The sequence below is a fragment of the Bos indicus genome, chromosome 2 (genome assembly GCF_029378745.1).
Source record: "Bos indicus isolate NIAB-ARS_2022 breed Sahiwal x Tharparkar chromosome 2, NIAB-ARS_B.indTharparkar_mat_pri_1.0, whole genome shotgun sequence".
In the NCBI taxonomy this organism is placed as follows: Eukaryota; Metazoa; Chordata; class Mammalia; order Artiodactyla; family Bovidae; genus Bos; species Bos indicus.
In genome coordinates, this window is record NC_091761.1 from 54768734 (window position 1) to 54785204 (window position 16471).

Genomic DNA, 16471 nt, shown 5'->3' on the forward strand with positions numbered 1-16471 from the left:
TATTTATAGTTAATCATATTTTCACTTCATGAACAGCTTTTAATTGGGAATTTGAGCTTAAATTTAATAATATAAAACTGAGCTCATTCAACTTATTGTTGAAAGATCTCTTCAATTTAACTATTAATTAAATTTGAGCCTTAATAAGTGTTTTATGTGATCTATGGTATTTAGATATTGTCAAGATTCTTCACCTTTTTACATAATACATGGAAATACTTTATTTTAAAGATTCTAGAAGGAAATGGCACCCCACTACAGTACCCTGGAAAATCCCATGGGCAGAGGAGCCTGGTAAGCTGCAGTCCATGGGGTCGCTAGAGGTCGGACATGACTGAGCGACTGCACTTTCACTTTTCACTTTCATGCATCGGAGAAGGAAATGGCACCCCACTCCAGTACTCTTGCCTGGAAAAATCCCAGGGACAGGGGACCCTGGTGGGCTGCCATCTATGGGGTCGCACAGAGTCGGACATGACTGAAGTGACTTAGCAGCAGTAGCACATAGTATTAATGTAGATTTAACAAATTAAATGGAAAGCTGTAATCCTTAATGATGATATATAATGATAATATTATAATTTCACCTAATAGTGTTACCATTTTACCAAATAAATAGGAAGAGAGAAAGTATTAAACATTTCTTGTGTCTAAAATTTAAGAAGCATTTGGAAGCATTGTCAAAGATGCCAGAGATGGACAGTTTGGGGAAAAAAAGAAACTTTGAAGAAAAACTCTGTACTAAAGTAAAAATGAGGAACACCAATAACTAAATTTTGTAAATTGTTGATAATATATTATTTTGAAAATAATCTTCCTGAGAGTTAAAATGTATTTGAGTTGGGAAATGAAATAAATAGGAATAGCTAAGAGGAAGTACAATGGAATGAGAGCCTGTATCTTATCTTGAGATCTGATTATCAGTTGGTTTCTAGATTGATGGCTGGTATCAGGAAGTTTCAGAAGAACTTGCAGAGACTCAATTTTGCTACCAATTAGCTGTAGGACTTTAGAAAAATCAATTAACACCTTTGAATTCCATTAGTTTTCTCATATACAAATTACAAGTTATCTCCCCCATTAACATTATTTTATTCCCATAGCTAAAATTCTGTCTCTCTCTCTTCTATGAAATCACACAAAACATCTTCCTAGCCACATGTATCTATGGAGCACTTGACATACACCTATTCCTACTTAAGGTAATTTGTAGGTAAGCTTGGCTTCCCTAGTGGCTCACATGGTAAAGACTAGGTCTATTTAATACAAAAAAAGTGACTTTTCTCATTAATAATATTTAAATATTGCTTTTGTGTTGCAATGATAATGTTTTTAAAATATCACATTAATTAAAATACTTTAAAAATTAAGTTTACTCATATTTTTTTCCTTTCTTAGTATGGCTTTCATGAAATTTAAAAGTACCTACATGTTTCACATTGCATTTCTGTTAGAAAGCACTTGTTTAGAGACTTTTATTCCATAGAACTCTGTGCAGTACAGCAATCCATATTTTCTTAAAAAGGCCCTTGGGTGATGCCAATGTATACAAAATTTGAAAATGACCAGGTTGCTACCTTAACTACACATAGTAGACAGCAAATGATGGTGGTGTGGTTGGGATAGCTCATCATCTCCTTAGTGTGTGAATTAATTCTATAAATGAATGAAAGTTCAGGCATTGGGCTGTTCTGGCTTGACATACTATTCAGGCAAAAAGAAGAGATGTCCACCATTCTGAATGGCACAGTTAATGAATAATAAACTTATCTGAGGTTATTAGAAACAATTAGAACCTTGTCTGCTATAGTAAACAGGAGCTCTTTTCAGTAAATGATGTTTCTTACCATTTTAACACGAGAGGCTGGTATCCTAGTAAAATAACAAGCAGAAGAAGGTAGAACTATTAAAATTGAGCTGAAGACTTGGCTGTCAAAGTTAGGTGGTGAGTAAGCCTGATTAATTTACTTATTGATCCATTTTTGATGTAAATTGAACAGATTTGAATGGATTCTTGGAAAAGCAAAGAATAAGAATAAAGGAGACAGTAAATTTTTGATTCAAGAAAAGTCATGATGCTGTTTTTTTCCCCCTGTATGGAGAAAATAATAAAACAATATATTTAAATGAAAATACATTTAGAATTAATTTAATGAAAAGCAGGGTTTTGCACTAGTCTGAATGCATAAAGGTACAGCTGCGATGCATTCTGACATCCAGATATAACGGAAAGGACAATGATATACAGCAGAATGTAGGTAATGAAGCTTTTAAGGAAAGAAACATCTATTTTCAAGCTTTTCATTTTATTCTGATTTTTCCCTACAGATGAAAAACACAAAACTTACGTTCTTGAAAAGCGGCTTGATTAAAAATCGCCCACAGGACAGTTATACTCTTTCTAAGATCCTGGTTGAAGTACAGTAGATAGATTTTAAACATATATATATATATATATATATAAAAACAATATGTATTCATATCAGCTGATTAGTCAAGCCCATCCTTTTCCCTTTGAACAGTCCCTTTAAGAGAAATAAACTACTCTGGCATCTTTGCAAACAAGAGTGGGTGTTGGGATGCAAAGAACCCTTTAGTGTTTTAGAATCTCAACAGGGCTTACTGCAAAGGGCTTAATAGCCTTTTGAGAGAACTGAGGTTGCATTTTGTGCCATCGCGAATTTAAATCCAGGTCACAGAGACGTGAAATAGCAAATGACACATTTACTGTGCCCCCCAGCTGCCTTCTCTAACTCACCAGGGCTGCTTTCTGAACAAAGTGAGCGTGCCAATGTTAGACTCGTGTGCAAGTGGTTTAGTCGAACAGGGAATGTTAAAAGAAGATATTCTGCCCACAATTAAAAAGCTACTTAGCTCAATTGCTAATTTGCCCCTGAAGTGTCAAATTAATGACTGGCCTCTCTGAAGGAGCTATAACCCTCCACCTCATGAGTGGAAAAACTTTCAAGCTTTTCAGTGAGTCAGACTTGAGATTGAAGTACTCAGGGAGAATGTGTCCGGTATTGAATTGCAGAGTTCACAGGCTATCATCATCAATCTATTTAAAGTTGTTCTGCTCTTGAAAACTTGTTAAAATGAAAGTCACCATCATGGTTATTTTGCGGTTGTGTATGAAGAATGATCTGCATTGATGAAATCTTAATAGGTTATTACTACTGTCACACCACACTTTCACAAGTGTTTTCTTCAAAATATTCTCACTGGTGTATCCCCCTCCTGCAGATCAATACCATATGGTTAATTCCAAAGTTACGATTGAGAGGCAGATAACCTGTGAAGGGTGAGAGCTGGAAGCTGTCATTCCTGATGTCCTCAGAGATCCTTAGCTTAGGAACCACAGGAAGAGAACATGGAATTTGTCTGTCAAGTACAGAGAAGACAAAGCATTCAGCTGAGGATATTATTTCCCAGGCCAGTGACTATCTCTCAGCTATGACTAAGATCTCTTGACTAGGCAAATATTTGAACACAGTAAAGCTGTTTCTTGGCATGGCTATCAGTGAGAAGAAGTTGAGGAACTTCACACACACACACCCACGGACACACACACACCAGGGAACCATGCTAACTATTTTCTGAGCTCGTGATTTGGGGATTAGGCCTCATTTATAAAAATATTTGAATGATTCTGATAGTCAGCCAGATTAGGGGAATCCCCAGCCTGTGGCATAGAACTGTGGTTTATCTGCAAAAACCCATGAGCTGTCTCATTGGTCCAGATTTTCTGAACCTGTAGGACTAAACTTACTTTTCAAGGTAAAGAAAAATAAATATATATACATAAAACAATCTGCACTTCAGCTACACTAAATATTATTGTATATATTTTTTCTTCCCATCAAAAATAGATGAGAGGAAGAAATATTATATCTTAATGTATTCTTTCCTTTGATTCTTCATTATTTTCAGGGTATTTTGTGATACTAAAAAAAACTTTCTTCATTTTGAGAAATCATTCTATTCTAAATAGAATTCTGGTTTTAATCTCTTACGAAGACCTGGGGAGATGCTGTAGAACAAACTTCCTTCGCTCACTCTTAGACAGTATTTATGTGCATTCTGTCCCCTGTATGCACAGGAGGAAGTCAAATGCTTTAAGAGACACAAAGTTAAATCAGGAAATTTATGTATTTATTTTGCCCGCACAAAATTTGAAGTCTTTCGGGGGAGATAAGTCATATACGTAAGGATCTATAATACAACAAAAAACATAAGACTGATCAATTTGACTACACTGATATTTTAAAATTCTGGGCATCAAAATGTATCATTTTATTAGAGTTAAAATGTAAGTCACAGAATTTGAGAAAATATTGTCATTGAATATAACTGACATAGGAATAAAATCTAGAATGTGTAAAGAACTGTCAAAAATTAATAAGAAAATCAACTACACATTAGAAAACTAGGTAAAAATATCAGGTAATGAATGAAAATGGAATTGCCAATAAAATATGAAAAGTTACTGTAACTCAGTAAACATCAGGGAAATATAAATTAAAACCATAAGATACAACAATTGTATCAATTTTCCAGAAGTACTGTTAAAACCAGTACTAGAATGTAGGAATTCATATATGCTTCTGTTGGAAATGTAAAAAAGTGCAGTATCTGTGGAGAGCAGTCTGGCAAAATCGAGTTGAGGTCATGCTGTGCCGTGTTGTGCTGTGCTCAGTTGTGTCCAACTCTTTGCTACCCCATGGGCTGCAGCCCACCAGGCTCCCCTGTCTAAGGGGACTCTCCAGGCAAGAATACTGGTGTGGGTTGCCATGCCCTCCTCCAGGGGAATCTTCCAACCCAAGGATTGAACCCAGGTCTCCCTCATTGCAGGGAGATTCTTTGCCATCTGAGTCACCAGAGAAGCTCAAGAATACTAGAGTGGGTAATCTATCCCTTCTCCAGGGGAACTTTCCAGCCTAGAGATTGAACTGGTATCCCTTACATTGCAGGCAGATTCTTTATGAGCTGAGCTAGCAGGGAAGCCCATTTGAGGGATATTCTAAAAACAAAATATCATTCCTAGGCTTATGTCTATATTGGTTGTCTAGCCAGAAATAGGTATTCTAGCTGGAAATTAAATAATTAAAATGTCCTAAAGGAACTACTGACAAGGTTTTGGGCAGGCTTAAGATGATTACAAGATGATGCTGTGAAAGTGCTGCACTCAATATGCCAGCAAATTTGGAAAACTCAGCAGTGGCCACAGGACTGGAAAAGGTCAGTTTTCATTCCAATCCCAAAGAAAGGCAATGCCAAAGAATGCTCAAACTACCACAGAATTGCACTCATCTCACACGCTAGTAAAGTAATGCTCAAAATTCTCCAAGTCAGGCTTCAGCAATACGTGAACCGTGAACTTCCAGATGTTCAAGCTGGTTTTAGAAAAGGCAGAGGAACCAGAGACCAAATTGCCAACATCTGCTGCATTATCAACAAAGCAAGTGAGTTCCAGAAAAACATCTATTTCTGCTTTATTGACTATGCCAAAGCCTTTGACTGTGTGGATCACAATAAACTGTGCGAAATTCTGTAAGAGATGGTAACACCAGACCACCTGACCTGCCTCTTGAGAAATCTGTATGCAGGTCAGGAAGCAACAGTTAGAGCTGGACATGGAACAACAGACTGGTTCCAAATAGGAAAAGGAGTACGTCAAGGCTGTATATTGTCACCCTGTTTATTTAACTTATATGCAGAGTACATCATGAGAAACACTGGGCTGGAAGAAGCACAAGCTGGAATCAAGATTGGCGGGAGAAATATCAATAACTTCAGATATGCAGATGACACCACCTTATGGCAGAAAGTTAAGAGGAACTAAAAAGCCTCTTGATGAAAGTGAAAGATGAGAGTGAAAAAGTTGGCTTAAAACTCAGCATTCAGAAAACTAAGATCATGGCATCTGGTCCCATCACTGCATGGTAAATAGATGGGGAAACAGTGGAAACAATGTCAGACTTCATTTTTTTGGGCTCCAAAATCACTGCAGATGGTGACTGTAGCCATGAAATTAAAAGACGCTTACTTCTTGGAAGAAAAGTTATGACCAACCTGGATAGCATATTGAGAAACAGAGACATTACTTTGCCAACAAAGGTCTGTCTAGTCAAGGCTTTGGTTTTTCCAGTGGTCATGTATGGATGTGAGAGTTGGACTGTGAAGAAAGCCGAGCGCCAAAGAATTGATGCTTTTGAACTGTGGTGTTGGAGACGACTCTTGAGAGTCCCTTGGACTTCCAGGAGATCCAACCAGTCCATTCTGAAGGAGATCAGCCCTGGGATTTCTTTGGAAGAAATGATGCTAAAACTGAAACTCCAGTACTTTGGCCACCTCATGCAAAGAGTTGACTCATTGGAAAAGACTCTGATGCTGGAAGAGATTGGGGTCAGGAGGAGAAGGGGACGACAGAGGATGAGATGGCTGGATGGCATCACTAACTCGATGGACGTGAGTCTGAGTGAACTCCGGGAGTTGGTGATGGACAGGGAGGCTTGGCGTGCTCATGGGGTTGCAAAGAGTTGGACACGACTGAGCGACTGAACTGAACTGAAGATGAATCAGCAAAGGATAGCAATATCCCAGGACTAACATCAGTAAGGAGTCAACCAGCTCTGGGCTGGAAAGTGCAGAGGGGTTACTGGGGCCGCAGGAAGTATGGGGCTTTAAGAGAAGATTACTAAACAGGCGGGGTGGTTCTTCATGAGATAATGCAGCCAAGTGAGGTCACATAGGAGAGGAGGTGCCTGAGGTTTAAATTTGTTGTTTATTCACCAACTCTTTTGCAACCCCATAGACTGTAGCCCACCAGGCTCCTCTGTCCGTAGGATTTCCCAGGTAAGAATACTGGAGTGGGTTGCCATTTCCTTCTCCAGGCTGTCTTCCCAACCCAGAGATGGAAGCTGCATATCCGTCATTGCAGGTGGATTTTTAACCACTGAGCCACCTACGAAGCCCGAGATTTAATACTCAGACTCATTCTCCTGTTTTCCTCTGATATCCTGGTCTAACCAACCAGAAGTCAGATCAAGTGAGCCCCTTGGTGGAATCCATAAGTGTCAGACTGCCAAAGCACAAAACAGAGTGGAGACCTGGAGGGGGCCAATGGAAGAATTAAATCTAATCTCAGTTGAAATCCTCACTAATGCACACATTCACAGAATGTCCATGTTAGGACTGTTGAAATAACCTAAATAACCGTAAATATGTAGGCATGCTGCAGTCCACGGGGTCTCAAAGAGTTGGACGTGACTTAGCAAATAAATAACAACAGCAAAAAATCTCATAATGTTCTGAGAAAGAATAAAGATGCAGAAAATAAATGCAAATAGTATGTTACCGTTTATCATCTAAGACATGTAAAAATATTATGTGGTGATAAAGTACACATAGTAAAAGTATAAAAAAATTCAGAGATGGAATGAATGACATTTATGAGAGAGGTTACCTCTGAGGAAGGGAAAGATGCAGTATTTGGTATATATGTACAATCAGTATTATGTTACTGAAATTCAAATTTAACTGGGTATCCTGTATTGTATATGGCAACCTTAGTCAGGTAGGGATATATAACAGCTTCAGATGATTAGATGCGTTGTGAATATCTTTTCCCAGCCTGTGACTTGTCTTTTCCAGTGTTCTCTGTTGTTGTAGTGTGTCATGATGGACAGAAGTAATATTTGTTTTGTTGGGCAATGGGAATGCAGGTGTTCATTTTGTTATTCTTTATAGCTTTCTGTGTCTGAAATATCCCATAAGCAATATTGAAAATATCTATGGAACAGAATAAGAACTGAAACATGTCATAAGAAAGGTCTTCTGAATAAAGTGCTTTAGGATGTAGGAGAAATAATTCATATCCAGTGGAGCGGCTCACATACTGAGGCTCAAAATCTTGAGGTATGAATAAGACAGAGAAAAGGTCAGTGTATTCTTGCCAAAAGAACTATATGAAAAAAAAAAAGTTGTGAAGGCATGACTGCACAATGTACACTGAGAATAATAAAAAACAGTAATTATAATAACGATGATTAAAATAATGGACAATATAAATATTTTCAATAGCATTTCTTGGGTGTTACTGTGCCAGACAACATTTTGATTTTTGTTATGTTTCACTTAACAGTCTCAAAAATCCTTCCGTGTAAGTACCATAATTTTCCCACTTTAAAAATGAGATTCAAAGATTCTAGGAAATTTATGCAGCTCCACGTATCTAGTAAGTGGCAGAGGCAAAGTGTGAGCCCCAATTGTGTGGGTTCAATGCACACTTACAGCTACACATTTACCCATAATAAATACTGTATCTAACTTTAAGATATACCGTGCATAAGCACTGTGATAACAATTATATGTCAAGTGCTTTGTATGTTTTCTTATTTGATTCTGGCAACAATCTAATGAGTTAGGTACCATCCAAATTTATAAGATGAAATCAAGTAGCTTTCCCAAGAACCACTGGCTATATAATAGCAGAAATGGTATTTTAAATCAGTCCTGTGAGACTCTAGAACCAATGAACCTAGTAAGTTGTTTAATTTAGAGAATACTAATGGTAAGGTATTTTGTTCTCTCAGTAATTGCTTGTGGGAAGATTATAGCACTGACCACTGGAAGCCTGTGAAAGGGGATGAAATAATCAGATCTATGCTACCTGAAGATTAATATGAAAGTGATATGAATTTCAGCTGACAAGTATGTTACCATACATTGGTCACCGTGGTTTTATTTACTATGCTCTTAATTCATTGTTGTCCTGCTTCCACACATACCAGAGGGTCTTACATGTGACAGACACTCAAATTCACACACGACAGGTAATCAATAATTGCATTTTGAATGAATAAATTAAGGAATGAGTGGTATGTATAATCCAAAATAATGATCAAGCCCACATGTTATTTGGGGATTTAGAAGAGGTTATGATACAAGAACTCTATGGATGATTCAGAAGACTTCCCAGCTGTGACTTTCTTGCTTCGTTAGCATCCTGTCTGTGATTCTTATACTAAATGACTCCTGGAGTTCTTTGTGATGTTGTCATTATGAGATGTGAAAAGCAATATGTATTTCTTGAGTGCCCACAAAGTAAAACTCCCATCCAGAAGCAGATAACTAAAAGATACAGCTTTGGACTCTGATAATCATCTGTAGCAGTGGGGTTTGTTAACCAGTGTGATCCCTGCTGTAGAAGGATGGAGATGGCCCACTTTTTCCATAGTTTGGTAGCATTGCTTTAGTTGAGTTTTAAATACATTTGGACCTGTAGGCAATTGGTATTCGTTTCAGATCAATGTGTTGAATTTGAATTCACTCAATAAAAATGTAATTATATGAATAGGGAGAGAAAATGAATTATCATTTGTGAGTCTGTTCTCAGACAGCATTATGGTGAAGTATATATTTTAGAATGATTGATAACACATATTTCTTTCTACACTGTTACCAATCCTATTCTCATTCAAGTGTTTTTCACACACTTAAAAGACTTATTCATGAAGAACAATGTAATAATTTGTACACAGACACAAACTCCCAGTCATCCTCAACAGAGTGTAAAACAAAAATGTTATCACCAAAATTTTCCACTGAATTTCCCTAGTACATTCAAAAAAACTGAACTTCTTTCCATGAAATTGTCAACCTATAGAGTTAGTGAATTTGTATCATTTAAATGTTTCCAAGTGAATAGGCTCATCAGACCACAGAGTTAAAACACATACACTCATGCACACACACACACACACACACACACACACACACACACACACACCACTTAAAAAGCTTAAGTCTCTGAGGACAGGTTGTACTTTAGGAGTATTTCTTCATAGGATGGATACATCCAGAGAAACTTAAAACAAACCACTCATAATAAATGTAGTTTTTCAGTAGTAAGACATATTGACCAAATTGAAAGAAAATGTGTCTTAGCTATAGGCTGGTGTATAGATAAGCAATAGTTTGTTTTAATAGTGATACTATTTAAGAGTACTATGTATGTATCCCTACTGGTCTTAGGAAATGCATTTCAAGATTTCATGTTCTGTTCATCCAGAACATCCATTCATCACCTGTCATTTCAAAGTATTTCTCCTAAAGCCCCTTTCTTGAAACTGATGTCTTCAATCCCAGATGATTTCCACATCACTGCTTTCAGAAGCAGTTCTTACCTTTAAAATTCTAAGTGATGAATACAATAAAACCATGTTTCATTATGTATTATAGCAAAACTATTAACTATAAATTCTATCTCAGGGTATCTCTTTAGAAATGTGCCATATTTGTTTAATGAACATGTTTTCTTCTGTAAATACATCATTTATTTCTAATGAAAACTCATTTCATTTTTAGGTGTATATACCAACTCTCATGTTTCAGAGATACTTAACTTTCTGTACAATAAAAAATTAACAAAAATCCCATTGTCTATAAATAATGTGCACTGATCCTAATTTAGTTAACATGTGCTTTTTTTGTTATTTTGTTATCTTGAGACAGAGTGATAACTATTCAATTTATTTAACAACTTTTTTCATAGTGGGGTTTGAATCTTCACTTTGGTTTATTCTAAAATTATTTGCTTTACTTAAAGCTTCCCTGGTGGCTCAGATGGTAAAGAATCCTCCTGTAATGCAGGAGACCTGGGTTCAACCCCTGGGTTGGGAAGATCCCCTGGAGCGGGGCATGGCAACCCACTCCAGTATTCTTGCCTGGAGAATCCCCATGGACAGAGGAGCCTGGTGGGCTACAGTCCATGGGGTTGCAAATAGAGACATGACTGAGCAACTAAACACAGCAAAATGCTTTGCTTTACTTAACCAAACAAGCAAAGAAAACACCCACCTAGAATCAAATGTATTATTTTAGGTTTTACATTTTCATTTAATTGTTTTTCTAATAATGTGAAATTAATATTAATGTGAGTTAAGTAATACAAGGGAATAATTATGGGAAAAAATGTTTAGAAATAAGAAAAATACAGTGTTGTTTTTGCAGGGTTTTTAAGGGGCAACAACAAACTTTTTCCAGAGATGATGACATGTTGTCTTAGCAATATTCATGTTTTAAACTTTACCGTACAGAAACGAGGTCTTGAATCCACAAGTCTGACTTCTTGTGCCTTACTGCCATTTGTCTCTTACTCAGCTCATCCTTCAATACTTCAAGCAGACAAGTGTTATGGCTGTAGGGAGGGACACATCTTTGCTTGTCAGAGAATGAGGCATCCACTGCATTTCTGTACAAGCAAACTTCAAAAATTGTATCTTATAAGCATAGACAAATGAAAAGATTATAATAACAATAATTTCGTTTATTACTTTATAAGATTTTAGTTTTCTTCTTCTCTTAAAAATACTAGTTATCTAAAGTTAAGTAGGTATTTTTAGATTCAAAAAGAGAGGGAAAGAAAATAAAGGGGAAAAGATATGGTTGTTCAAAACTAAGATGCAAGAAGGATGATATTTCTGGGAAACATATAGTTAATATTTATTTTTTTATCCAAAATTACACCAAGTGCTATGAATATTCATCAAGATTACTTTCTCATTGCTGTCTGAGCATCTCTTACTGAAGTTTTCATTAAAATGCACAGGAAATGCCTTCATTCTCAAAAGCTACAATTCAAATCATTGAAGATATGTTTAATTTTTTTCTTTATTTCAACAGAAGTAATCCATGCCTTCCTTAATAAACATAAAATACTCACTTTATTCAGATCCAATGGAAGGTATCATTACCCGACAATCATGTATTTGGTAAAATTCCAAGTGAATTGTTAGTAAGTAAAAACTCTCTTTAGTATCAATCTCTATCTACAAAAAATGCCAGTTTAAAAATTAGATGGAATTTTTGGACATACCACATGGGGCAAGAATTATATTTTAAAATATTTTCAGAAGTTTAATTTGAAAATACAATAAATTATTTAACACTAAAGCCCACTTAGAAAACACATTGACTCTAAGGAATTATAAGCAAATATTTTGAAATGTCATTTTTATTTTATTTTTTAAACATAGACAAATTAAAAGATTATAATAATACATAGTCACTATTCAAACTTAGTAAATTGCTGGCTAGATTTAAACTTACAGGTATGCCTTTTAACTATGTAGTTAGCAGAGTCTGTTAGCTCTTCTTTTAATGATCAGTTTATTTAAGTTTGCTGACAGACCTGGAATTTGTTGAGTTCCAGTATTAACGTATTTAGTGATCAATTCATAGGACTAATAATTACATTATCTCTTTGTATGGAGTTTAAAGATAAATCCCTCATTCCCTATTAAAAAGAAGTTGAATCATTTCCTTATTATGGGTTCTGAAAGAGAAAACAGAGGGTGTAGAATGGGGAGGAATCCCTTTCTCTGCTTTTACTTTTCTATCATAGTTCTGAAAAGCAGATTTAGCCTTATAATGGCACAGAATTAGGACACATCATGTTTTCAGCTACTTCATTCTAGATATTCTACAGAACGGGGAACTTTAATATAATCACTTTTTATAGGTGAGAAAATTGAGGTTTAGAGAGCTCAGATATCTTGACAAGTATCACATAACTAAATGAGTGAGTTGGATCTCCCAGTCACCAATGTTTCTGCCTCTCCAAACTGGTAGCTCCATAGATGTGAGTTTCACTGTTTTGGGGCAAGGAAAAATGAAATCATCCTTTTAATGTTCTTTTTCTTTTGACTGACTTTTTTTTTTTTTTTTTTTGCTACCTAGGTGTTTATAGTGTTTTAAGAAATTTTCTGTTTTCTGTGCTGTGCTCAGGCATGTCTGACAGTTTGCAACCCCATGGACCATTGGACTCCTCTGTACAGTGAATTTTCCAAGCTAAAATAGTGGAGTGGGTTGCTGTTTTCTATTCCAGGACATCTTCCTGACCCAGGGATCAAACCTGCATCTCCTTCATCTCCTGCATTGCCAGGTGGATTCTTTACTACTGTGCCACCTGGCAAGCCCATTTTAAGAAATACATATTTTAAATGTTTTTAATAAATCAGTATTTTACCAGATTATTTCTACATGTTGCTCTATTTTTATTGAATTTTTGCCTGGAATGTGAAGGGACTATAATAATTATAGGGAACTAAGTATGTACATTTATTGGATTCAGTAGCCTCATATATACATATACATGCTGAAGGGAACTTGCTTTGTCTCTCTCAAATGGCCTTGTACCCTTTGCTATGGTATTCTCTCTGTGTTATAGCTGAAGTTGAAGCTCCAATAATTTGGACACCTGATGCAAAGAACTGACTCATTGGAAAAGACCCTGATGTTGGAAAAGATAGCGGGGAGGAGGAGATGGGGCTGACAGAGGATGAAATGGTTGGATGGTATTACCAACTCAATGGATATTAATTTGAGCAAGCTCTGGGAGTTGGTGGTGGACGGGGAAGCCTGGCGTGCTACAGTCCATGGGGTTGCAAAGATTTGGACGTGACTGAGTGACTAAACTGGACGGATTACAAATTTGATTACTGTGGCACAGCTTGTTCTCCTTTGCTTTTTTAAAAAATTATTCTCATATAGATTTTCTCATTTGTTTCCCACTAATTCCACTACCATTTTTAGACTCTCAACTTCACTTTGCACCCTTCACACTGCAATCCTGCTGTACAAATCTGGGGCAGAAAGTTTTAAATTTCAGTGTTTCTCTGCTAGTTATCAGCCTAAGAAACAATTTTTATTTCTTCTGGTTTTTAGAAATATTTCCCAATCTTGATGAATACGCTTCCCACCTTTATAGTTGTTATGATGCTACTGATATACGTTTCCTTTAGTTGATTTCTGTTTTAAAAACTATTTTAGTCTTGTCTTTAGGTGTAAGATTAATATCTATGACATACAAACTAAAATAAAATACACAATTAAAGGTAAAAGATAATTCTTCACATACTATCTAAATCATCACTTAAGATTTATTTTCAATAGTTGTATGTCATAAACTCCACAATTATTCTTTCACCTACTATAAGAAATCCAGTTTTCTAACTTGAGAGCCCCTCAATATGATAAAACTTTCAAACTTTATAGTTGTTCTACCTGGTACTCAGAGTCCTGGGCACTGGACATCTCTGTCTCTCTCTCTTTTTTTTTTTTCTTATTATTTTCCACTTATTTTTTTTCCTGTTGCTGCTACTACCTAGACACTATTTTTTCCTACTTGTTCTTTCCTCTTCCTTCTGCTTTCTTTTACCAAATGACAGTATTAGTTAAAGCTCCACCCAAAGATCCAGAACTTTTTGGAATTTCCTTTGAGGACTGCAGACCAGAGGAACATTTTCATTTTGTATGTACTGCGTCTTTTATCACGTAGCATTTCTCTAAATTATTGTATTTAAGTGTTTCTTTAGTTGGTCAGTTTGAGCCTTGAGTAGCAGATGAGAGATGATTAGATATACAAAACAGTAATTAGATATGCCAAAGGAAGCACCTAAAAGGATAAAGAGAACAGAGCAGCAGCAGACAGAGCCTTCAGATCATAGTGCACATATAACACCAGTGAAAAGACTGGGTACTTAAAGGCTGAGTAGTGGGTGCTGAGTAGGAAAAGAATCCGACAATCGTACAATTCTAAGAAAGCCTCAGCCAGGCCAGTGGGTTGGCACATTGTAATCACTTATTGAGTGGAAGCTGCCAGGCACGTGTTTCCTCCACTGCTTGAAGGCTGGGGTATGTCCTGTGTACTACACCTTTTGAAAACAACTATGTGAAAAATCTGGTTTCCCAGCACCACACCCTCTCTTAGCAATGATTCAAATTAACAAGGAATGGAAGAAAACAGACTGAAACATTATTTTGGAATTGATTCACTCCTAAATATATTTTATGGCTCAACTCTAGACCAAGGCCTCTTATCTACTGTTAATAAAATTTATGAGACAGATATAGTTCATTGATTTCCATACAACTTTAGAATGGAGGAGACAGACCATGGGGGGAAACCCTAATAATTGAATTTAAGATGACCTTTTAGTAATAAGCAAAACTGGCTTCCCAGGTGGCACTAGTGGTAAAGAACCTGCCTGCCAATGCAAGAGACATGAGAGACACCTGTTTGATCCCTGGGTCAGAAGGCAATGGCAACCCATTCCAGTGCTCTTGCCTGGGAAATCCCATGGACAGAGGAGCCTGGTGGGCTACAGTCCATAGGGTTGCAAAGACTCAGATGTGACTGAAGTGATTTAGCATATAAAATTGAGTAGCCATTATTATTTAGAATAGTTAAAATGAACTAAAGACCTACATTTTAAAATTTTTTGTGTGTATTTATTTCAGTAAATTTTAATTATTTAAACCAACTATGATATGTAATATAAACTGAATTGAAAACATTAGAATTTTGATGAGTTGATAATTCTCTGTAAATAATTTCAGTTGTAATTAATTTATAACTTTAAGTAAAGTTAGAGTGAGGCTGGTAAAGGTTAATGCTAACATTTTACGGGTTAATAAACCTTTCTCTATGTATACATATATTTACAGGGGAGCTACATCTCCTGAGACCTCTGGGATTCTGTGTGACAAACTGCTACTACAGTGCATTATCCATGAAGACATTAGTATCTTGCTAATTAAAATATAGTAGAAAGCAAGGATGATAGAGAACTATGAAAATGGAGATGTTAGCTTTAAGACATGAAATAAAGTATGAAGACTGTGGTAACCACAAAAGAAAATAATATGCATATGAGATACAGAGAAATAGTTGTCTGTTCCAAAAGAGACTTACATCTTGACCCAATAAAATTTGGGATTAAGGACAACAAAATATAACTGTTGCATAGAAGACATGAAAACCAGTCTGGAATAAGGAATCTGCTTCATAAAATCTGTATGTGGTAAATAGCTTCAGTTGTGTCTGAGTCTTCGCAATGCTGTGGACTGTAGCCCACCAGACTTTTCTGTTCATGGAATTTTCCAGGCAAGAAAACTGAAGTGGGTTGCCATGCCTTCCTCCAGGGGATCTGTCTGACCCAAGGATCCAACTGGCTCTTGTCTCTTGCATTGGCAGGCAGATTCTTTACCAGTGGTGCCAATCAAATGCACACCTTTAAGAAATAATGAAAACACCCTTTTCAAGATTTACACTTATTATTTGGCAAGCCACAGAAACCAGTTAAAGAAAACAAAGGACATTAAATAAAAACACATGGTATATGCTCATTTTCAGTATGTGTATGTGTGTGTGTGTGTATGAGAGGCAGAAAATGGACATAGTAGATCTCACTGAATTTAAACACACATACACGCACACACATACACACACACACACACAAGAAGATCCCCCTAATCCTCTGTTTTTTAACTTGTTTCTAAACACCTGCTTTATTATTTTGCAGTCCAGGTCACTCTACTCTACTATCTGGTCTCATTGTGGTTGGAAGATGGAGCCTCCCCAGCCCTGAAGTTTGTCATTTCTCTGATGGGTTGTTTCTCTGTACCA

The 16471-nt window shown here is 36.4% G+C and overlaps 1 protein-coding gene across 1 annotated transcript in view; it reads left to right on the top strand.

The window, feature by feature from the left end:
- The window catches only part of LRP1B (LDL receptor related protein 1B), a 2167013-nt gene that overhangs the window by 192450 nt on the left and 1958092 nt on the right, over positions 1-16471 (top strand). The gene's annotated exons all lie outside the window — the stretch shown is intronic.